At 47.1% G+C, this 25,277-nt stretch overlaps 1 protein-coding gene and 1 long non-coding RNA gene across 6 annotated transcripts in view; one reads left to right on the forward strand and one right to left on the reverse strand.

The window, feature by feature from the left end:
• tenm1 (teneurin transmembrane protein 1) overlaps positions 1-25,277 on the reverse strand; it is a 1,865,819-nt gene that overhangs the window by 1,223,249 nt on the left and 617,293 nt on the right. The window lies entirely within an intron of this gene.
• LOC119951682 lies at positions 23,231-24,203 on the forward strand. Its single transcript, XR_005457652.1, has 3 exons — positions 23,231-23,392; positions 23,935-24,018; positions 24,123-24,203. It is a non-coding gene; the product is annotated as an uncharacterized LOC119951682 (long non-coding RNA).

The following is a 25,277-nucleotide window of genomic DNA, read 5'->3' on the forward strand; positions in this document are numbered from 1 at the left end:
TGGATATGTGGAGCTTGTTCAAGGGACAGCTATTGCATGTTCTTGATAAGTACGTACCAGTCAGGCAGGGAGGAAGGGGTAGAGCGAGGGAACCGTGGTTTACCAAAGAAGTGGAATCTCTTGTTAAGAGGAAGAAGGAGGCCTATGTGAAGATGAGGCATGAAGTTTCAGTTGGGGCGCTTGATAGTTACAAGGAAGCGAGGAAGGATCTAAAGAGAGAGCTGAGACGAGCAAGGAGGGGACATGAGAAGTCTTTGGCAGGTAGGATCAAGGAAAACCCAAAAGCGTTCTATAGGTATGTCAGGAATAAAAGAATGACTAGGGTAAGAGTAGGGCCAGTCAAGGACAGTGGTGGGAAGTTGTATGTGGAGGCTGAGGAGATAAGCGAGATACTAAATGAATACTTTTCGTCAGTATTCACTCAAGAAAAAGATAATATTGTGGAGGAGAATGCTGAGACCCAGGCTATTAGAATAGATGGCATTGAGGTGCGTAGGGAAGAAGTGTTGGCAATTCTGGACAAGGTGAAAATAGATAAGTCCCCGGGGCCGGATGGGATTTATCCTAGGATTCTCTGGGAAGCCAGGGAAGAGATTGCTGAGCCTTTGGCTTTGATTTTTAGGTCATCATTGGCTACAGGAATAGTGCCAGAGGACTGGAGGATAGCAAATGTGGTCCCTTTGTTCAAGAAGGGGAGTAGAGCCAGAGGCTGAGTGGGTGCGTGCGGAGGAGGCCTCCTGCATGGGAACCTCCCTCCGGGCCCTCGCCACGGCAGCACTCCCATCCCCACCCAAAAAACACTCCAGCAGCCCAGTGGTGACAGCCACCCTCCAATCCTGGAACCAACTGCGGCAGCAACTTGGCCTGACCAAAATGTCGAACAGGGCTCCCATCTGCAACAACCATAGGTTCACACCAGCACTGACTGACGCCACCTTCAAAAGGTGGAGGCAGGACGGGGGGACACTGACAGTCAGGGACCTATACACGGACGACAGGATCGCAACACTGGACGAACTGACAGAGAAGTTTCAGCTAGCTGGGGGGAACGAGCTACGGTACCTGCAGCTCAAAAACTTCCTACGAAAGGAGACAAGGACGTACCCACAACCGCCACGACAGACACTACTGGAAGACCTACTGGACGCAAGTATCCTAGAGAAAGGGAACTGTAGTGACATGTATGACCGACTGGTAGATAGGGACGACACCGTACTGGACGCAACAAGGAGGAAATGGGAGGACGACCTGGGGATGGAGATAGGGTGGGGACTCTGGAGCGAAGCACTGCATAGGGTCAACTCCACCTCCACGTGCGCAAGGCTCAGCCTGACGCAACTAAAAGTGGTACATAGAGCCCACTTAACAAGAACCCGTATGAGTAGGTTCTTCCCGGAGGTGGAAGACAGATGTGAACGGTGCCAAAGAGGCCCGGCCAACCACGCCCACATGTTCTGGTCTTGCCCCAGACTCGTGGAGTACTGGACAGCCTTCTTCGAGGTTATGTCCAAAGTGGTGGGAGTGAGGGTGGAGCCATGCCCGATAGTGGCGGTCTTCGGGGTTTCAGAACAGCCAGATCTATTCCTGGGGAGGAGGGCGGACGCCCTTGCCTTTGCCTCCCTGATCGCCCGCCGTAGAATCCTGTTTGGCTGGCGGTCAGCAGCACCGCCCAGAGCTGCGGACTGGCTGTCCGACCTCTCGGAATCTCTCCAAATGGAGAAAATCAAATTTGCCATCCGAGGGTCGGACGACGGCTTCCACAGAACGTGGGAGCCATTCATGCAACTGTTCCGGGACCTATTTGTGGCCAATGTACAAGAGGAAGAATAGTCGGGGGAAGGTAGCGGGAGGGGCTACAGGTTCGGTACAGGGGTTCGATGGCTAGCTAAGGCCCAAAACCAAACTAAATAAACATGTTGGGGGGGGGGGGGGGGGGGCGGGCGCAGTTACTACTACGAAGATGCTTACCTGTAAATATGTATGTTAATTTTTGCGTGTTTGTTTGTTGTTTTTTTTTTTTTTTTTGTTCTTTTTCTCTCCTAACAATTTGTAATTTGTTCAATATAAAATATGAAAACTGAATAAAAACATTTATAAAAAAAAAGAAGGGGAGTAGAGATAACCCCAGTAACTATAGGCCGGTGAGCCTAACGTCTGTGGTGGGTAAGGTCTTGGAGAGGATTATAAAAGATACGATTTATAATCATCTAGATAGGAATAATATGATTAGGGATAGTCAGCATGGTTTTGTGAAGGGTAGGTCATGCCTCACAAACCTTATCGAGTTCTTTGAGAAGGTGACTGAACAGGTAGACGAGGGTAGAGCAGTTGATGTGGTGTATATGGATTTCAGTAAAGCGTTTGATAAGGTTCCCCACGGTCGGCTATTGCAGAAAATACGGAGGCTGGGGATTGAGGGTGATTTAGAGATGTGGATCAGAAATTGGCTAGTTGAAAGAAGACAGAGAGTGGTAGTTGATGGGAAATGTTCAGAATGGAGTTCAGTTACGAGTGGCGTACCACAAGGATCTGTTCTGGGGCCGTTGCTGTTTGTCATTTTTATAAATGACCTAGAGGAGGGCGCAGAAGGATGGGTGAGTAAATTTGCAGACGACACTAAAGTCGGTGGAGTTGTAGACAGTGCGGAAGGATGTTGCAGGTTACAGAGGAACATAGATAAGCTGCAGAGCTGGGCTGAGAGGTGGCAAATGGAGTTTAATGTGGAGAAGTGTGAGGTGATTCACTTTGGAAAGAATAACAGGAATGCGGAATATTTGGCTAATGGTAAAATTCTTTGTAGTGTGGATAGAACATAGAACAGTACAGCACAGAACAGGCCCTTCGGCCCTCAATGTTGTGCCGAGCCATGATCAACCTACTCAAACACACGTATCTACCCTATACCCGTAACCCAACAACTCCCCCTTAACCTTACTTTTTCTAGGACACTACGGGCAATTTAGCATGGCCAATCCACCTAACCCGCACATCTTTGGACTGTGGGAGGAAACCGGAGCACCCGGAGGAAACCCACGCACACAGGGGGAGGACGTGCAGACTCCACACAGACAGTGACCCAGCCGGGAATCGAACCTGGGACCCTGGAGCTGTGAAGCATTTATGCTAACCACCATGCTACCCTGCTGCCCCAATGAGCAGAGGGATCTCGGTGTCCATGTACATAGATCCCTGAAAGTTGCCACCCAGGTTGATAGGGTTGTGAAGAAGGCCTATGGTGTGTTGGCCTTTATTGGTAGAGGGATTGAGTTCCGGAGCCATGAGGTCATGTTGCAGTTGTACAAAACTCTAGTACGGCCGCATTTGGAGTATTGCGTACAGTTCTGGTCGCCTCATTATAGGAAGGACGTGGAAGCTTTGGAACGGGTGCAGAGGAGATTTACCAGGATGTTGCCTGGTATGGAGGGAAAATCTTATGAGGAAAGGCTGATGGACTTGAGGTTGTTTTCGTTAGAGAGAAGAAGGTTAAGAGGTGACTTAATAGAGGCATACAAAATGATCAGAGGGTTAGATAGGGTGGACAGCGAGAGCCTTCTCCCGCGGATGGAGGTGGCTAGCACGAGGGGACATAGCCTTAAATTGAGGGGTAATAGATATAGGACAGAGGTCAGAGGTGGGTTTTTTACGCAAAGAGTGGTGAGGCCGTGGAATGCCCTACCTGCAACAGTAGTGAACTCGCCAACATTGAGGGCATTTAAAAATTTATTGGATAAGCATATGGATGATAAGGGCATAGTGTAGGTTAGATGGCCTTTAGTTTTTTTCCATGTCGGTGCAACATCGAGGGCCGAAGGGCCTGTACTGCGCTGTATCGTTCTATGTTCTATGTTCTATGAGTCTAACCGAGTAGAATTTTTTTTCGGAGAAATGTTTTGTAACATTGGTTTTAACTGTGCAAATGTAATCTCCTGCATTTAAGTTTGCTTTTCTTTCCTTAATGGATGGTGTAATCTAATGTTCAAATCCCAAATGAGTGCCTGGAATCTGTGGCTCCTGAATTCGGTAAGCTTATCTTCTTATGATTAAAATACAAAAGACAAAAGTTATTATAAGTGAGCTAAGTTTGTTTTTGGGATTTGGTTAGCATTGCAATTAGTGTCTGCCACATCATAACACTCTTAAAAAAACATATATTCCATTGAGGAAGAAAACTGATAGGAGAAAGAAATGCAGTACTGTGGCTAAGAAGAAAGTTAAGGGGGGTATTAAATTGAAAAAATAGATGTAAAACGCTGCAGATAGGAGTAATAGCCCAGAAGATTGGGAACATTTTTGAAGTCAACAAAGGATGTCCAAAAGAATAACAAAGGGATAAATTGGAGGTTGTTAGAAAGCTAGAGGTGAAATAAAAACAGACATTAAAATCTTCAGCAAGTATATAATAAGGAAGGGAGTAGCTAAAGTAAGTGTTTGTTCCTGAGAGGGTGAGATTGGAGAAATAATAAAAGGAAACCAGGAAATTCCAGAGAACCAATATTTTGTTTCTGTTTTCACAGTAGAAGACTGTTTTCACAGAAAGCAAGCCACAAATAGAAAATTAAGAGTCAAAGAAAGGGAGGAACTTAAAACAATCACAATCATTGAGAAAAAGTATGAGAAAGACTAATGGGGCTAAGGGCTGATGAGTTCTCTTGATCTGATGGTTACATCCTAGAATCTTAAAAATAAGTGGCTGCAGAGACAGTGGATGTTGGTTGTAATCTTCCAAAGTTCTTCAAATTCTCGAAGGGTCCCATCAGATTAGAAAATTGGAAAACCAGAAACTCATGCAAAATGGAAATGGGGGAGCAGGGCTGCACTTCCCAGGGACACGCAAGAGCAATCTTTACTGTCAGGGTCTCTCTCCATGAGCCATGGAATGGCCCTAACGGAGGACAGCCCCCCTCCTCCAGGAATCTGCTGGGAGGCAACCGGTATATAGATGGTACTATTGCCATGCAGTGGCAGATCCCCATACATTGGCTGTGTAAAATGGTGGTGGGCAGAAAATGGCCAAGGATTGGCCAATTAATTGGGTTAATTGGCCATTGATGTAATCTCCTGTGGCATCCCTGTGTCATTTTACAAGCCCTCCTTCCTCTTAGCCCGTCTCCAAAGGGCTGGTAAAATCCATTTCCACAATGTTGATTCCCCAGTATTTGCACATTAGTGGGATTTCTGGGCCTTATCTATCCAGGATGACTATTGGCTTGCATATGAGGTGGGAAGAGGATCTTTCAGCTCTAAATCCTGAACTTCCTGCTGGTGTGGAAATAGGAGACCATGAAGCTTGCACAGGGCAGCTGTCCTCATTGTTCCCCAGAGGATTTGAGGGGTAAAGTGAAGAAGCCAAGATCAAGTTCAAACATTTCCAATAGTACCAAGCAGGTCTTGCTGCCTTAGTTGCTGACCTGGAAGGGCAGCCAGACAGCTTTGAGGATGAGTGCCAGGAACAGAGTTGCAGGTGAGAAAGATGGAGAATATTCAAATTCTTCAGTATTCTCCTTCAGTTTCTGGCATCAGGTTGATTCTATGCAAGAGGCTGCACAGGAAAATCAAGTTCTGTTGAAATCTGCCTGATCAGATTTATTATAATCTGGCTTCAGATTGATTGATATTGCTAAATGCTATTTATATTGCTGGTTGAGGTTATGGGGACATAGAGGTGCATGTAGGGGGGAATGTGGGTTGGCTGGGCATTTGTGAGGGTTTAATGGCCACATTTTCATCATTAAAACTGGGCTGATATCCCAGTCAAAGGAAGGCATTCCAACCTGGCCATCCACAATGGTGCCTCCATTGTCACCTCGGGCCTGCCTTCAGAGGCAATGGACCTAACTTTATCCCACCCTTACCCAGATCAAAATTATAGTGGGTGAGGGCCCTTTAAAATAAATTGATCTGCTTCCTGACTCAACATTTCAGTTTACTCCCAATAAATGTGGATCTGAGGGTCCGTAACAAGCAATTTCACCAAAGCCAGAGTAGACCGTTTCCTTCAAACTTTAACCTAATCACACTCAACAGTGTAGGATAAGGGTATCTGCCATAGCAAGGATTAATATGGGAATGCAACTAACAGTACCATCTACACAGTGATTTAAAGAGTGAGCTGAGTTGAAACTAAGATCAGTTGTGGAATGGACAGAGACCTGTGTAGTAGCAAGCATACAGTTAGCTTACAGCTTGGGTTCTACCCTGAACATATGTACATAGTTATGTGTTATTAAATAACACATAAGATTGGATTTTCTGCATCCTGCATGGCATGTTTTCCAGAGGTGGCTCACCATTGGCCACTGGCGTGATCTTCCGGTCCTGCCGATGTCTGTGAGATTTTGCGTGGCTCACCAGTCCTGCCACCAGGGAATACGCCACAGGAGGTCACCTTCAGCAGGATTGGAAGATCTCGCTGGCGGGAAGGTCCAGAAAATCCCGCCCTTCATGTTCAACCATACAAGACTCAGAACCTCTTCATGAGGCCTATTGACTATACCCTGTACCAATGTGAAATGTTCCCTTTCCTGTCACAGTCACTGCAATGACTTTTCTGAGTGTGGACCTGAATCTACTTTTGACTTGTGGCAAATAATGGTTGTTCCTGTGGTGAATACTTCTGTTATTTAGGAATCCAGATTAAAGATATCCAAACTCGTATTGATAGGATTCTTATAGTTATCAGAGACATATCATCCTCCCAATAGTTCGGGCGAAATTAGAATTTAAATGAAAGATGCACAAGTACAGAACTGAAATCGACGACATCATCAAATCACAATCAGACACAGTAATTACTCATGTAACAAAGCACCTCTTTGGTATATGCAATGCCTGACTGATTGATGAGCCAATTTAAAACTTACCTGATCCACTGGTAGGGGTAGGGTATTGCTGCGTATGGCAGGGGACCCAAGAAATCAGGGTTCTACTACATATTCTGAAAGTTTAATCCTAGAGGGTGCATGTAATGTGGCCAAGTGGTTCTCCACCGAGAAGTCAGTCTGGTTGAGAGGCCTGGCTTTAAGTCGGGTAAGGAGCAGTCTAAAGGAGTCAAAAGGCAACAGTGGATCCAGGCCCTGACCAGTGGAGTGGGGTAGACACAGGGAGATGGCTTTCCCGGGGTTCCAGAGTGGGTCTTTCCAGTCCCTGGGTCTCCAAGCGGAGTGGTCAGAGGCCTAGGGGGAGGAAGGTTGACGAGGTAAACACTCCAGATTTAGAGGTATGTAAAAAGGCAATTAATTTCTAATCCAGCAGTCCGAGAACTTGATTTAGCTATTGGGTTTCCAGAAACAAGGCCATGATAATATTTTAAATTATGAATACAAACAAGACATGCAGCCACATTTCTAATATTTGAAGTGCCAACCCGTCTCCTGGGAACAAACTGGTCACCCTGCCCCCATTCCAGGCCCAATAAAGCTGGCAGTGGGACGATTGGAGTCAGGATTCAGATTCTTAATTTCACCCTTTCACCTGATGCAAATAGCCCAGTTTTTGGGGTTAAAATTCCCCCAATATGTTCTTGTCCTTTGGGAATAACCAACTTACTTGTAATGAGTGGCTATAATAATGAAACCTTACACTGATGTATGTGGTTATGCTGAAACATGAAGAGATGAAATCTCCACCAGCGGGATCCTCTATTCTGCCAAGGGCACACCCACGCCCACGGGTTTCCCAGCAGCATGGGGTGGCCATCATGGAAATCCCATTGGCCGGTGGCGGGAAAAGAGAATCTCGCTGCCAGCGAGGGCACATTGAGGAAGTTGGCTGGAGGAACTGGAGAATCCAGCCCAACATATTTTGCATCGTGAATTAGTTTCCCATTTTATTTTGCAGCATATGCAGTAGTAATCCTGCATCAGATGGGTGATGCTCGTATCTGGGACATTATCTGTAAGGAATGATTCTGAGAGCATGACTACGTCAGATTGTTGCTTAATTAGACTGTGAGACAGCTGTCCCAATTTTGGTGCCGATATTAGTAAGGTGGACTTTGCAGGATCGACAGAGCTAAGTGTGTCGTCAATTCCGGTGCCTATGCTGATATTTGGTGGTCTGTCCAGTTATATTCCTTTGAGACATTTTAGCAATTTGATACAACTGAGTGGCTTGTGAGGCCATTTCAGAGTCAACCACATTGCTGTGAGTCTGGAGTCACATGGAGACCAGACCAGGGAACGACATCTGTTGGGTTCCCTGCGGCCTCCTGGGGAAGGGGGCCCTCCATAATCAGACACTCTGTGCCCAGTCAAGCGACCCACAATTAGACAGGGGAGTGAAAGAAAAACTCCCCTGCTCTCGACTCCAACCCTCATCCACCCCCTCCCACGATCCACATCCTGTCCTCACACTTTTGGCCTGGGGTTCCAAGATGACCCTATGCCTCTGGTGGGTGCATTGCTGTCACAGGCAACACTCCCACTGACAGCAATTGCGAGCTATTGGCTTCTGATTCATCAAATTTATAGTGCTGGAGGAGGCCATTCGGCCCCTTGGATCTGCACCAGCGCCTGGAAAGAGCAGCCTACTTAAACCCTCACCTCCAGCCCCCCATCGGAGGCATGGACGGTGCATGAAAAGAATGCCACGGGCCTGCCTGCCTTGTTGAGGGTGGCGGCCAGAGCGACGTCTGATGCATCGCACTCGACTTGGAAGGGGAGCGTCTCGTCGACCGCATGTATCGTGGCCTTGGCGATGTCGGCCTTGATACGGTTGAAGGTCTGGTGAGCCTCTGCCGTCAGTGGGAAAACGGTGGAGTGAATGAGTGGGTGGTCCTTGTCCGCATAGTTAGGGACCCACTGGGCGTAGTACGAGAAGAACCCCAGGCATCGTTTGAGGGCCTTGGGACAGTGGGGGAGAGGGAGTTCCATGAGGGGGCGCTTGCGATTGGGGTCGGGCCCAAGAACTCCATTTTGCATCACATAACCGAGGATGGCTAAGAGGTTGGTGCTGAACACACACTTCTCCTTGTTGTACGTTAGGTTGAGGAGTTTGGCGGTGTGGAGGAAATTGGAAAGGTTAGCATCGTGGTCCTGCTGGTTGTGGCCACAGATGGTGACGTTATCCAGGTATGGGAAAGTGGCACGCAGCCCTTACCGGTCAACCATTCGACCATCTCCCGTTGGAAGACCGAGACCCCGTTAGTGATGCCAAAGGGAACCCTAAGAAAGTGGTAAAGGGGGCTGTCCGCTTCAAACGCAGTGTACGGGCGGTCCACCTTGCGAATGGGGAGCTGGTGGTCGGCAGATTTCAGGTCCACTGTCGAGAAGATCCGGTACTGTACAATCTGATTGACCATATCAGATATGCATGGGAGGAGGCACACTTCGAGCAGCGTGTCCTGATTGATGGTCTGACTGCAGTCAATGACCATCCTGTTTTTCTCCCCAGTTTTCACAACTACCACTTGGGTTCTCCAAGGGTTGTTGCCGCTGGACCTCAGACCTGATGAAGATCCTGTCCTGGGCACTGTACCGTCTGCTCCTGCTCGTGACGGGTTTGCAATCCGGGGTGAGGTTTGCAAACAGAGAAGGCGGGTCGACCTTTAGGGTCATGAGACCGCAGACAGTAAGAGGTGGTAGGGGCCTGCCGAATTTCAGGGTTAGACTTTGGAGGTTGCACTGGAAGTTCAGACCGAGTAGCAAGGCAGCGCAGAGGTTGGGGAGGACGTAGAGCCGGAAGCCGCTGAACTCTATGCCCTGGATGGTGAGGGAGGCGGTGTAGTGCCCCCGGATCGCCACGGAGTGGGATCCGGAGGCCAGGGATCCTCTGGTTAATGGGGTGTACCGCGAGGGAGCAGTGCCTTGCCGTATCGGGGTGGATGAAGCTCTCGGTGTTCCCGGAGTCAAGAAGGCAGGATGTCTTGTGCCCATCGACCTTTACTGTCGTTGACGCAGTCGCGAGATTATGCGGTCGGTACTGGTCGATCGAGGCGTGGCTGGTGTTGAACGGCCCCTGGCTGGTCGGCGGCGGTTGCAGGCAATGAGCAGCCCGATGAGGTGCCCAACGAGCAGGGGTCCTGAGGCGGGGAAGATGGCGGCGCCCACGGACGCACGAGGCCTGAGGGAGTAAGATGGCGGCGCCTATGGGCCGCACGTGGTCTGAGGCGAGGAAGGTGGCGGAGCCTAGGGGCTGCACATTGTCTGAGGCGAGGAAGATGGCGGCGCCCACGGGCTGCACGTGGGTTGCAGGGGCTAAAATGTTGGCACCCATGGGTCGCACGTGCGGGTGCAGGGACAATGGGCCTGGTTACAGTGGCGATCGAGCATGCCTGGCACACAGCAGCGAAATGTCCTTTCTTCCCGCAGGCCTTGCAGGGCATGCTCTGCGCTGCGCAGGGCTGCCGGGGGTGCTTTGTCTGTCCGCAGATGTAACACTTGGGTCCCCCGGGGTCGGTTGGCTGCCACATGGTGCAGGCTTGGGGTTGGCTGGGGTGGTGGCTGGTGGGGTCCACGATCGGGTGTTCGCTGGTCGGGTCCAGATGTCCAGGAGGGGGCCGCCGTCCGGTCAGGGGCATATGCTTGTATATTACATTGGTGAGATCACGAGTTTCTTGGTCGATGCGAGGTCAAGGGTAGCCCCTTCTAAGAGGCGCTGGCGGATGTACGCCGACCCTATGCCCGTAACGAAAGCGTCCCTAATTAGGAGTTCGGAATGGTCAATGGCCGAAACGGCCTGGCAATCGCAGTCCCTCGCCAGAAATCTTCCACAGACTCACCGGGGAGTTGCTGTCGCATGGACAGGAGGTGCCTGGCATAGATTTTGTTGGTCTGCTGAGTGTACTTCACCTGGAGTAACGCCATGGCCTCAGCATAGGTAGGCGCATCCCGGATGAGGGGGAAGATATCAGAGCTCAGCCGCATATACAGGATCTGGAGCTTCTGTGCCTCTGAGGGTGGTTCTGTCGCAGACCCGATGTATGCTTCAAAGCAAGCTAGCCAATGTGCGAAGGCCGACTTGGTGTTGTCTGCTTGAGGATGCAGCTGCAGGCGATCCGGCTTGGTGCGGAGATCCATCATTGTAAAATCTCTGCTTAATAAATTGATGCACTATCAATTACGATGAGACGAGAGTAGAGTGTAATCTAGGCTTTATTAAGCAGAGATGTTTAGCCTCCCGCAGCTGCTGCCGAAATGGCTGCAGCTTGGTGAGCCCACACATTTATACTCCACCTACTGGGCGGAGCCAACAGGCAGGGATCTACCACCATACCTGTAGTACAGCAGCCTTACCGTATTACACCTCATATGTGATATATATACAACAGTGGTGACTACCACATTTGCGCTACCATTTTTAAAGGACGTCCCGATACACAAGAATTAAAAATAGAATTCCCCAACCCCTATAGAACAGGCCCCCCAGCCATGGAACTCCCCACCACAGAACACCCCCCCCCCCCCCCGGCGCTGTCAGGGCACTGCCCGAGTATGACCCTCTCCCACCTGGGGGATGTATTCACCTGTGCACCTCCAGCAGTTTCTGTCCACCGGGTAAGTGTTGCAGGGGACCTGTCATGATTCATATCAGCGTGCCCTCATGTTGATGTGAGTGGACAATTTATCAGGAGGGGGGGGGAGATACACTATCAGGTGTAAAGGCTTGATAATTATATTTAAATATATCCAATTGGGAATCCTGCCATTGAACAGCAGGATATCAGTTTTGTCATTGATGGGGGATGAGGACAGAAAATCCCGCCAAGGTAAAACCGGTTTGGGGACTCGCATGGAATTTTCCACTCGTGCTGCTGTTCCTGCCCCCAGAAACAGTAGCAGAAAATTCCACCCCCCCCTCCAATGTTTTCAGGCATCCCTCCCATGTTGCTCTCATCCAAAGTGCTTTTGGACATTTCTTACATTAACAGCATTAAATTGTTATTGCCATTCGTTGTCCAACAAGAGTCAATGCCTCCTAGAGATGTCTTGACAATTTAAATAGCACTTTTGTTCCTTTGTCCTGAGTTAACTTCAGTCTCCAATCACAAAATGTAACTACAACCGATAAACCTGGGACAACACTTTACTTGGAAGGAAATTGCTGTGGCTGCAGGGCATTTTCTGATGGACTAATTTTCTGGAACAGCCAAGAAAAGATGCCTTGAAAACTGCTGACCAAATATCACATGGTGCTCCCTTCCCCCGGTTCTGTTGCGCTGCAACATGTTGTCATCTGCTTTACTGTATTGTTTTTTTTCCAATTTTGCTTTATTTGTCTTGCGCTTATAAAATAATTAAAATGGATTACACTTGTTAAATAGTCTTTCACTGCAGTATTTACCTAAAGTCCAGCTGGTGGATAAAAACAAATTTCCCACTGGGGAACAGATTTTAACACAATCCCGCTCAGCAAGGACACAACAAAAATAGATCTGCAAGGATTTTCCACACTTCTGCTCAGCTCTTGTCCACCACTTCTTAGCTGAACCATTTTCTTCGGGTGGCGAAGATGTCTGGGTGGCTGCGGGCACAAATTTCAATAATATGTGCAAATCAGGGTGAGACACTTCTGACAGGACCCCAGTGCATTGTAATGGCCTAATACCGTGTTCTGATTTGAGCAAAACAATTCACCAGCTTGTTATACAGTGTGCTTATATGGCTGTTGTCGCTAGTGCGAATGATGGGAACGCTATAAGAAGAAAAAGACTTGTGTTAATAGAACACGTTTTACAATCGCTGAATGTCTCAACTTGCAATTTCAGCTGATTTAAGGACAGTATAAAAAAAAGCGTGCCGTTACAATATTAAAGCTTATCGGCTGAATTACCATTCTCTCCAAACCAATATGCCCAAATTCATTCGAGAAACAAAGAGATGATACCGTGGGAAGATGGCAACATTAATATTATGGAAAGCTGAGAATATACCTGACAGAAGATCCTTTCATCTGAAATTGTCTTGTAACCGAGTGGAATGCATTGATCCAGTCAGTATGCATACCTGCATTTATTAGCCGATGAATAAACTGGAAACAAGATGCCAGATGGCAATAACCCTTTTTTTTAGCAGTTTTTTTTTTCATCCTATTTTGGCGAGCATGTTTTTTTGAGAAATATCAATTAATAAAAACAATTATTGCCTATCCTCACTAAACCTCTCAAAGGCAAGTGATGTCAAGTCTGCATTCCATCCTTAGTTAAGCATTGGCCTCTTACCATTGGGACCATTCATTTCAATTCAGCTCAAACAGATGCGATCAACATTTACTCTCCCAAATGGTTGTCAAGGGAATGGTGTGAAATGAGTTTGGGCAGTTTCAACTTAGCTTCTGTTGGGTATCCACTGTCAACAGCACAAAACCGCTCATAATTTGGCACTAATTAAAAATGTGTCTGTCTCATTCAGACATTGTGATATCTGGTTTGGGAAATGTCAGAAATTCAGGGGCAGATTTTGTGCTCACCAAGCTGAGGGATGTGAGTGCTGGAGAATCAAATCCTTTGGGCGCATTGGTGGTCCATGCACAATTTGCGTCAACAACTGTATTCAATTTGAGAAGCATTTTTCTGGCCTTGAGTTTGCACTCAAATTGATTTGTTTCTCAGTGAATGCAAAATCTGCCATGAACTAGTGCAATATTTTCAAATGTAATAAAAAAATATATTTTTTGCAAATTATTTCTTGATATATTTATGTGTGTTAACTTGAAGCGTTTATCATAAAATTAAATATTTTTATTACAATACCAATAGTAATGCAGGGGTGCAATCGTATAGTGGGGGGTAGCTGGTCCATTTCTGGGTGGGGGAGAGGTGCGGTGGGATGGGGGTAGTGAGGTCTGGTCATAGGGTAATCATGTCATCGGGAGAGTAGTTGTCAGATGGCTTTGGTGGAGTTCAGGGTGGGGTTGGGGTCAGGGTGGATAGTTGGTGGCGGGGGGAAAGAGAACAGAGGGATATTAGGGGAGTCATGGGATGGCGGGGGGTGGGGGTGTTGAAGGTTAGGGGAGAGAGTGTGGGTGATTCAGGTGCCGGTTCTGTAGCATTTGTCTGTTCAACATTCCCTGGGTAACTATTCAGGTATGTCCAATGGAACTATCCGAAGTCTCCAATTCTAAAGCAGAGTCAGAGACATTTACAAAGGGTCTCGGGCAGCGTGGGAATTACACATGAGAGTTGAAACTTTGTGGGCAATATCCACAGTGGTCAGGGTGTTTGGACTTCCATGGGATCCCAATGTATATCCTGGTCATATGTCTTGTTTCGGACTATCTGGAAACTGAAAGCTCTGGGTCAGACGATGTGGAGTCTGTGTGTGTAGAGTTGAGGAACCACAAAGGCAAAAAAACCATAATGGGAGTTATGTACAGGCCTCCTGACAGTGGTCAGGACCAGGGGCACAAAATGCACCACGAAATAGAAAGGGCATGTCAGAAAGGCAAGGTCACAGTGATCATGGGGGACTTCAATATGCAGGTGGACTGGGTAAACAATGTTGCCAGTGGACCCAAAGAAAGGGAATTCATTGAATGTTTACAGGATGGCTTTTTGGAACAGCTTGTGATGGAGCCCACGAGGGAACAGGCTATTCTGGACTTAGTGTTATGTAATGAGCCAGAATTGATAAAAGATCTTAAAGTAAGGGAACACTTAGGAAGCAGTGATCATAATATGGTAGAATTCAGTCTGCAATTTGAAAGAAAGAAGGTAGAATCAGATGTAAAGGTTTTACAGTTAAATAAAGGTAATTACAGGCGCATGAGGGAGGAACTGACGAAAATCGACTGGAAGCAGAGCCTAGTGGGAAAGACAGTTGAACAGCAATGGCAGGAGTTTCTGGGAGTAATTGAGGACACAGTGCAGAGGTTCATCCCAAAGAAAAGAAAGGTTATCAGAGGGAGGATTAGGCAGCTATGGCTGACAAAGGAAGTCAGGGAATGCATCAAGGCAAAAGAGAGAGCCTATAATGTGGCAAAGAGTAGTGGGAAGTCAGAAGATTGGGAAGGCTACAAAAACAAACAGAGGATAACAAAGAGAGAAATAAGGAAGGAGAGGATCAAATATGAAGGTAGGCTAGCCAGTAACATTAGGAATGATAGTAAAAGTTTCTTTAAATACATTAAAAACAAACGGGAGGCAAAAGTAGACATTGGGCCGCTCCAAAATGACGCTGGTAATCTAGTGATGGGAGACAAGGAAATAGCTGAGGAACTTAATAAGTACTTTGCGTCAGTCTTCACAGTAGAAGACATGAGTAATATCCCAACAATTCAGGAAAGTCAGGGGGCAGAGTTGAATATGGTTGCCATCACAAAGGAGAAGGTGCTAGAGAAACTAAAAGGTCTGAAAATTGATAAATCTCCGGGCCCAGATGGGCTACATCCTAGAGTTCTAAAGGAGATAGCTGAAGAAATAGTGGAGGCGTTAGTTATGATCTTTCAAAAGTCACTGGAATCAGGGAAAGTCCCAGAGGATTGGAAAATCGCTGTTGTAACCCCCCTGTTCAAGAAGGGAACAAGAAAAAAGATGGAAAATTATAGGCCAATTAGCCTAACCTCGGTTGTTGGCAAAATTCTAGAATCCATCGTTAAGGATGAGATTTCTAAATTCTTGGAAGTGCAGGGGCGGATTAGGACAAGTCAGCATGGATTTAGTAAGGGGAGGTCGTGCCTGACAAACCTGTTAGAGTTCTTTGAAGAGATAACAAATAAGTTAGACCAAGGAGAGCCAATGGATGTTACCTATCTTGACTTCCAAAAGGCCTTTGACAAGGTGCCTCACGGGAGACTGCTGAGTAAAATAAGGGCCCATGGTATTCGAGGCAAGGTACTAACATGGATTGACAATTGGCTGTCAGACAGAAGGCAGAGAGTTGGGATAAAAGGTTCTTTTTCGGAATGGCAACCGGTGACAAGTGGTGTCCCGCAGGGTTCAGTGTTGGGGCCACAGCTGTTCTCTTTATATATTAACGATCTAGATGACGGGACTGGGGGCATTCTGGCCAAGTTTGCCGATGATACAAAGATAGGTGGAGGGGCCGGTAGTATTGAGGAGGTGGGGAGGCTGCAGAAAGATTTAGACAGTTTAGGAGAATGGTCCAAGAAGTGGCTGATGAAATTCAACGTGGGCAAGTGCGAGGTCTTGCACTTTGGAAAAAAGAATAGAGGCATGGACTATTTTCTAAACGGTGACAAAATTCATAATGCTAAAGTGCAAAGGGACTTGGGAGTCCTAGTCCAGGATTCTCTAAAGGTAAACTTGCAGGTTGAGTCCGTAATTAAGAAAGCAAATGTAATGTTGTCATTTATCTCAAGAGGCTTGGAATATAAAAGCAGGGATGTACTTCTGAGGCTTTATAAAGCACTAGTTAGGCCCCATTTAGAATACTGTGAGCAATTTTGGGCCCCATACCTCAGGAAGGACATACTGGCACTGGAGCGGGTCCTGCGGAGATTCACATGGATGATCCCAGGAATGGTAGGCCTAACATACATGAACGTCTGAGGATCGTGGGATTATATTCATTGGAGTTTAGGAGTTTGAGGGGAGATCTAATAGAAACGTACAAGGTAATGAATGGCTTGGATAGGATGGACGTAGGGAAGTTGTTTCCATTAGCAGGGGAGACTAGGACGCGGGGGCACAGCCTTAGAATAAAAGGGAGTCACTTTAGAACAGAGATGAGGAGAAATTTCTTCAGCCAGAGAGTGGTAGGTCTGTGGAATTCATTGCCACAGAGGGCGGTGGAGGCCAGGACGTTGAGTGTCTTTAAGACAGAAATTGATAAATTCTTGATTTCTCGAGGAATTAAGGGCTATGGGGAGAGAGCGGGTAAATGGAGTTGAAATCAACCATGATTGAATGGTGGAGTGGACTCGATGGGCCAAATGGCCTTACTTCCACTCCTATGTCTTATGGTCTTATGGCCATTAATTTAAACCTCTGCATTAGTAGTCCAGCAACGTAAACACTTTGTTACGACTCCCCTGGATTCACATCTCGATAACTGCTTAAAGAGGTGACAATCAACAACTGTTAATCTATCTTACTTCAGGAAATAAGTAGCATCATCAGGTTTTCAACTTTTCAGACAGACTAAATAGGATATTGATATTAATGCCAGAAGGAGCAAATATCAATATCCAGGTCAAGCGCGACAATCAACATTTATATCACACGTTTATCTGTAAAACAAGGAAGGGACGTTATATAAAGGCCATGAGGAAACAAGTCATAAAGGAATTTCAATATAAGGATGAGCATTTTAAATTTTAGGCACTTGAGCAACTGGGAGATAATGTTGGTCAGCAAGCTGAGAGGTTGTAGTTGAGCACGATCTGGTGTGGCATATGATATGGCCAGCAGTATTTTGGATGTGTTGAAGTTTATGGAGGACTGAAGATGGGCAGCTGGCCAGGAAAACCTTGGAACTGTTGAGGCTGGAGGTAACAAAGACACATAGTATAAATTATTCAACCGTATGGGCTGAATTGCAAGCAGGTGCCGGTGATGTTACATAGATGGAATAGGCTTTGTGATGGAAAGGGTTTGGTGCTGGAAGCTGCACTTGTCGTGGAAAAGATGTCAAGAGTGTGAATAATTTGGGATGGTTGCGAGGGACAAGATTAAAGTATGGTGCAAAAGGTAGAGAGTATCTTGAAGAATTGTGATATGTTTTAGCTTTCCATATTCAGCTGAAAAATCAAAGTATGGATGTTACACAAGCAGTCTGCTAACATAAAGTCAATAGAGGGTGATAGAGAGATAAAGAAATTAAATCTCTAGTTACCAGCATGCATGTAGAACTTAATCACGGTGGTGGTATGATTTGCATAGCTGTCTGCCATTGGTGCAGAACACCGGCTTACCATTGGCCCTGGTCGGTCATGTGCCTCTCGACCGATTGGTTGAGACCAGTCATGTGACGGCTCTCCGTTGGTCGAGAGGCTGAGTTAACCACGCCTCCATACCAGGGTATAAATAGTCAGAACGCCCGGCGATCGTCCATTTATTGTAGTCAACCGCAGGGCTAATTTCTAGCTTATTAAAGCCTAACTTTTGTACAGCAACTCGTCTCGCGTTCAATTGATGGCTCATCAATCACATGTCTCATTGTTAAGCTGTGAACAAATAGCTTCAGGATGAGGAATAGGAGGCATTCAAGAATCAATCTTTGGGGACTCTGAAGTTCAATAGTGCAGGGCTGGAAAAAGAAGCCAGATCTGGAGATGCCTCCACTGAGTGTCAACCACATTGCTGTGGATCTGGAGTCACATATAGGAGCAGGTAAGGATGTCAGATTTCCTGCCCTGAAGGACATTAATGGGTTTTTACGACATGGTCATTGTTCGACTTTAAACTCCAGATCTGGAGATGCTCTGACTATGACTGGATATACATTAATGCGACCAAACATGGACAATCTCACCAAATTGGACAGCAGATGTGAGGTCAGAGAGGAGACTAGTGTAAAGAACTGTGTCAGAGGTTGCAAAGAAATTGCAGAGCATGAAAAGGGATAACATACAATAGTCACAGAAGAAGCATAATTTTCTCATTGCTTACTTTTAAGGGACTCAGATCCCCTCTGTAAATGGAAAACAATTTTATTTAGCAGTTTGTGCATTATGCTTTAAAAAGGGTTTAGTTAATTTGTATGTTATATGCAGGCAGTCTATCATAATAGAAGAGAAAGATGTAGTATATTCATTGAGACGCTAGAGGGTGAGCTATCATTTCTCTTTTCTTTTATTAATTTCATGCGACGTCAGCATTGCTGGCTGGGCCAACATTTACTGCCTGTCCCTAACTGCCCTCCACTGAGTGTCAACCACATTGCTGTGGATCCGGAGTCACATATAGGAGCAGGTAAGGATGTCAGATTTCCTTCCCTGAAGGACATTAATGGGTTTTTACGACAATCATTTCATGGTCATTGTTCGACTTTAAACTCCAGATTTTTATTGAATTCAAATTTCACCATCTACCGTGGTGAGATTTGAACCTGGGTTCACAGATCTTGCTCTGGGCCTCTGGATTACTAGTTCGGTAGCGATACCAATGACTGTAAAACTATTGTGCAAACAATTCCTGAAAATAAATTGTCAGTAATTGCCAACCAGGTTGATGACTTTTGCTTATTTCAGATTTACAGAATCCCAGGTATTTTGCTTCTGTTTACTTTGAGCTTGGTTGCTTGAGACCTGCCTATAAGAAGTTGACAGCACTAACATGGACGTGCTGCGATATAAAAATAGCTACTGCAGCTGGCATTGGGTGTGGAGAGGATGAATGTTGTGTTGCAGATGACAAAAACCCTCCACAGAGTAAAAACGATGATAGAATATAAACTTGCTATTGGAGTTTATGATGAATCTATACAGGCAGCACTGCAAGTTTTTTGATGATTAGAATGGCATCAATTTATTTCTCCTCGAGTTCCACAGAAATCTTTTTTGACTCAAAATGTTGATCGTAATTGCCATGCCCAACCCAGCCCCTGCTATTTTTGCAGAGGTTGTAATGGGGAATTTTGGACTTGTATGCTTCACAGAGGCAGCAAATTGCAGCTGCTTCCTGTCAGGTCTGATTTCCTTCAGCTGGGAGTGGGATGTATGACTTCGGCCTGGTTGGAGCAGGTTGAAACTTTGCGGAGTTGAGCTGGTTTAGCACAGTGCATTAAACAGCTGGCTTGTAATGCAGAACAAGGCTGCGGCGTGGGTTCAATTCCCGTACTAGCCTCTCTGAACAGGCGCCAGAATGTGGCGACTAGGGGCTTTTCACAGTAACTTCATTGAAGCCTACTAGTGGCAATGAGCGATTATAATTAGTTGGTTTGTACCCTGCTGGAGAGCTGCAGGGCTTCCTTTGGAAAATGCATTTAAGTGGTCCAAAATCATTCTCAAGTGAGCTTTAACCCAAGGCAAAAGAAGGCTGGGGCAATTATTCTTGGCATGGCAAAATTCTTTGCCCCCAATGATTCAGGCACGGGCAGCAGGAACAAAAGAGGGCACCAAAGGGAGCATCGTGCCAAAGGAAAATCAACAGGGAACAGCACCTTTGCACATTGGTGCCATAGAGGAAAGGGAAGGTGACCAACCTGAGGCCAGAGGGAGGCATCAGAGCAAGAGGTAGAGGCAGCATCACATGCACCAGGAAGGAGAAGGTGGAGAACGACAACCAGGTTTATCCTGCGGAAAGGCTGTACCAACCTCAGAGATCATACCTCAATATAACTGCAAAGCGATGCTAAAGGTTAAACTGGGGTTAAGCCTAGAATTGGTCATCGGCATAATTGAAATGGTTCAGCAACAGCTTGAACCACAATCTGTCGATCAGCCTGCCCTGCTAGTGGCTATAATGGTTACCATGGCTCTAAGTTTTTATGTATCAGTCTCTTTCCAGGCTCTTCAGGTGACCTCTCTGGAATATCTCAGTCTGCTGCACACAGATGAATCAAGGCAGTAACAGATATCCTGCTTGCTCCTCTGGGGGAGCACATTGTTTTCACTGTTGATTGAAATCTCAGACACAGAGCCATGGCTTTGAGACTTCACTCAAGTGCAGTGAGCAATCAATTCCCACATCATCTTGAAGGCTCCAAATCATCAATTGGACACCTTTCGGAACTGCACGTCCTTCCACTACCTCAATGTCTGGGTAGTTTGTGACTGCAACAAGGTTTCCTTTCAAGTATGTTGCGAGTTCCCAGGTAGCTGCCATGACCCCTTCATACTGAGCATTTCCCAACTCCCTCAGTTTCTTCATCCACTTTAACAGATCTGTGATTGGATTGTGGGAGAGAAGTCGTTAAATAGTCGGCTAACGACCCCTTTTTTGGCATCTGCAAATTCGGCCCAAATGTAAAGTCATGAGGTCACAGAGTACAATAGAGTAGGCTCCTGGCATTCTCAAAATGCATTTCAAGTGCGTTGACCACTCAGGTGGAGCTTTGAAGTATCCCCCCGCATGGGTGTACAGAATTTCAGTGGCGTGGTGCATGCTGCACACCATTGTGCAACAGCGGGGCATACAAGCAGAAGAGGAAGATGCCATGGCCACAGCTTCACTATCTGAGGAAGAGGATACTGAGAAAGCTAGGGAGGAGGAGGAAGCTCCTGTCTATTCTTTGGAATTTGATGAGGAGGTTGGCAATGGCAGAGCAGCTAGTAGGCATGGTTATGGAGCCAGGGTCGATTATGTGCAGGAAGTTATTGCGAACAGACTACAGGTGAAGTCCTTCACAACCTGCACCTTTCCCATTCCCACCAATGGTTGCCAATGAAGTGCCAAATCTGCCACCTCAAACCATACCCACAATACTGTGAGTGCCAGTAACAGTTATGACTTCACATCCAATACCTGCTAATATGAATGTATTGGCCAGCAAAAATGCAGATAATGCAAATTGCACAGGATGAAGTCACAACACTACACTTTGAATATGGTAGTGGTGCAGTGACATTGCCATTGGGCTTGTAATCGAGTGACCCAGGATCATGGTCTGGGTACCTGTGTCCAATCTCATCACAGCAGACGGTGGAATTTCAATTCAATGGAAATCTAGACTTAGAAGTCTAATGATGGCCATAAAATCATTGTCAAATCACAGTGAACCATCTGGTTCACAAAAGGAAATCTGCCATGCCATCCTTCCCTGGCCTTGCCTACATGTAACTCCAGGCCCACAGAAATGTGGTTGACTTCTCCAAAGCGCCAACACTGAAATATCTATTTCCTAGCTCACAAAAGGGCTTTCATAACGGCTTACTTTTCAAACCCGATCATTTACCGAACCCTCTCTGAGTCCACTTCTGCTTTTACTCTACTCCCAGGGTCACCTGCCACGTCTCCAACTAAACATGCAACTCTCTCCCACCCAGTTCATCCCCCCAACCTGCCAGCCCTGGACAGAAACTCAGAGGCTTCAGGATTTGCAGAGCTTGGAATTCATCCTACGGTGTCCCCGATGCGAGGGTGAAAATTCAGACCATTAATCCTGGGAGAAATTCCCCGTTTGGGAGACTAATGGCTGGATTCTCCGCTGGCGGGATTCTCCGTTTTGCCGGCCGCGCACTCGCGCCAGCGGATTTCCCAACGGCATTGGGGTGCCCACAATGGGAATTCCCATTGGGCAGTTGGTGGGATGGAGAATTAAGCTGCCAGAAAACGGATGAGGCGAGACGGAGAGTCCTGCCCTATGTGTTTGCAGCGATGCAATGTAAAGAATTTCATGCCCTGTTTCTCTCTCGCTGATGCTTGCCAGACTTGCTGAGTAGTTCCAGCACTTTTCTGTTTTTCCATCAGTTTCTTTTTCCATCCAAACAACATGTCAAGGATGAGAATAAAAAATGTTCAATCCACCGATGTTCAATTTCGGACATTAACTCTCTCATCTTGGTGTCTAATGGTACTTTGAAAACACTCCATGCTTTTACTTGCACTATTTGATAGACTATTTTAATCTGTGTTTACTTTATCTATATTATTTAATAACTTTAACATTTCTAAAACAAGGAAGAGCCTTCGGCTTTACCATTAACATTGAAAAAGGACAAGGGGTGGGATTGTCAGTTTCTGAGACTAAGTGTTGCTGCAACTTAGCAGAACTTGAGGACTTCCAAGACAGCAAATCCACTGCCGCACCTGGACTGATTATGCCACGATTAAGCGGCTAGCACCAGCGTCACGTGGAACACAAACTATTCCAATCACAAACGGTGCGGGATTCGCCAGTTTTCGTGTTTGACACTCAGGAGGCTGACAAGCTGCAGCCGTATATACACACTTCACTCCCCACAGACACCATCCTAGCCAGCAAGATGGCAATAAGATGCGCGGCCCCACGTTTTACGGACGCAAAGCTTGAGACCTTCCTAGACACCGTGGAGGAGAGGTGGATGACTCTGTACCCAAGTCCAGGAGACTGCCAGCCGCTGCCATTCGCCATGCCGGCCAAGGGTGGCAGAGGCCGTGGACTCCATGGGCAACACCTTCCGGACTGGCCAACAGTGCTGAAAAAAACTGCACAACCTTCTCAGGGTGGCCACGGTGAGGAGGCAGCACTGTGCCCCTGGCATCAACCCGTCCCACACACCCATAACCCAACACCACCACCCCCATTTGGAGGACAGCCGAACCCCTAACCTGCACCACGTGCCGGCACCCATACTGACCGCCATGGCCAGGTGCCCTGATTACTGAAGTCAGCAGCTACCCACCCTCTGGGCTGTATGCGTCAGACTGTCTAACACTGTCGTTTTCTGTTTCCTGACCCCCCCCCAGGAGAAGGCCAACCACAACCGCCGGGCACGGGGGAAGACACGAGAGGGAGCGGCAGATTTGCGGCCCCTAACCATGGCAGGGCAATGGGTCCTGGACCTGGTCAGTGGCCCAGAGGAAAGGGAGGGTGCCAGGATTAAGTTCGGCCTCGGGCGAGTAAGTGAGACCCTGGTGAGTTTCAGTTCCCTGTGACGTGTGTGTCAACCCGCCGCCCCCCCCCCCCCACCCCGCCAACACCACCACCACACCACCCTCGCCCCCATATCACCCTCACCAACCCCCATCCCCACCTACACATTCACTCCCAGCACACATTCTGCTGGAAGTGTGGCCATATGGTGTAGAGATCACATTGGGACTAAAACGACATCAGTACCAGTTAAACCACAGGTGATATTGGGGCCAAATCTCTTTCTTCAGAGTCCGAAAGTATGACGAATGTGACAAATGTAAATGTTCAGTTACTCAATAGGCACGGCCCTTCCAGGAGTAAGGTCGCAATGCAAAGAGAGCTTTAGTTAACATTTGTGCACATTGCTTTGGATCCCTTTAAGGTAGAAACTGGTCATATAAAGGAGAACACATTTCATTGCCCAGCACTGCAATCCCTCATTTGAAATGCAGACAATATCCCAAAAGCTTTTTCTCCCCAATAATCCTTCTGAAAAGTTTGGATTCCATTTAACAAATTAATTCTTCATTTTCCATTGCAGAAGCTCAGTATTTTGACAAAACACAATGACCAGGACTGAAAGGGAATTGCCAGAACATTGTGCTCCAGAAGGTATACACTTAAGGTATGAACTTAAGTTCAAATACTGAACAGTCAAGTCGGCTCATTGTACTCTGATAATTCACTTTTCTCTTCTAAGTTTTAACAGTAAAACTCTCACACGTTTAGGAATTATTATCTGTCACAAATAATTTACCACGATGGCTAGCTGCATATCAACAAATACTCCAAGGACTAAATAATTCCAATGTCGTGAGTATACAACCATTAGATTTATTTAGTACAAATTTCAGATTGTGGGCTCAGCATATAGTCATTAAAATTTAAACAATTCTTCAGCAACCCTGGATTTGATTGACGGACTAGCAATCAGATTCAATGCAGTACCTTCAAAAATAACTAATTAGAGTAATGCAAACAGATTTTTTTCCTGAAGTATATTCTGAACCTTCCAAGAGTTTTTAAAGACCATGGGCTGGATTCTCCCAAAATGAGTCTATGGGCGGGATTCTCTGAGCCTCTGCGCCAAAATCACGCGCGGCGCGGGGGCAGAGAATGGGCATCAGACCTGCGATTGGGTCCAATGCCGCTCCTGTGATTCTCTGGTCCGCGGATAATAGCCGCCACTTGGGCGCGCATGGTCGACGTAGCGCCGGTTATATGCCACTGAAAAAGGCCCTCGCGGCGATTCTCCCAGTGCAGCTGGCCGAGTTCCCGCTGGCGTGTTTTCTCATGGTTCCACCCGGCGGGCACTCGGCATGGCGGCAACGGACTCGGTCTGTGACCACCCTGGTGGTGGGGAGGGATCATTCACCAGGTGAGCCTCCAGGACGGCCAGCCTATTGATATGGGGCCACCTATCTGCGGGCACTGTAATTTGGGTGGGGGGCCCTACCTTCTTGTTGTCGCTCCGCGGTGTGGTTCTGCCATATTGGCAGCCGGAGCTGCGAGGACTACTCCGGGGCTCTGCTAGCCCCCTGCAAATCGCAGAATTGCCCTGGACGTACTCCAGGTAAGTCCCGAGATTCACAGACGTCTTTTCGCAGGCATGGGGACATAACCCCATTATTGGAGAATATTGGAGACCTAACTCAATGCCCTGCTGGGGGCTAGCAGAGAGCCGGAGTAAATCTCGCAGCTGTAGCTGCGAATACAGCCCCCTGCACTTCCGGCTTGGAGACCACGCATGAGCATGGCAGCGGCCTCCAGCAGACACACCGAACTCCGTGGTGGACTCGGACCGTGGAGGTAGACAGAAAAATGAGACCCCCCCGCTTTTGGCCGCGTGCCCAAGAATATAACCCCCCAGATCTAATCGCCGGC

Source organism: Scyliorhinus canicula, chromosome 17 (assembly GCF_902713615.1).
Source record: "Scyliorhinus canicula chromosome 17, sScyCan1.1, whole genome shotgun sequence".
Classification (NCBI taxonomy): Eukaryota; Metazoa; Chordata; class Chondrichthyes; order Carcharhiniformes; family Scyliorhinidae; genus Scyliorhinus; species Scyliorhinus canicula.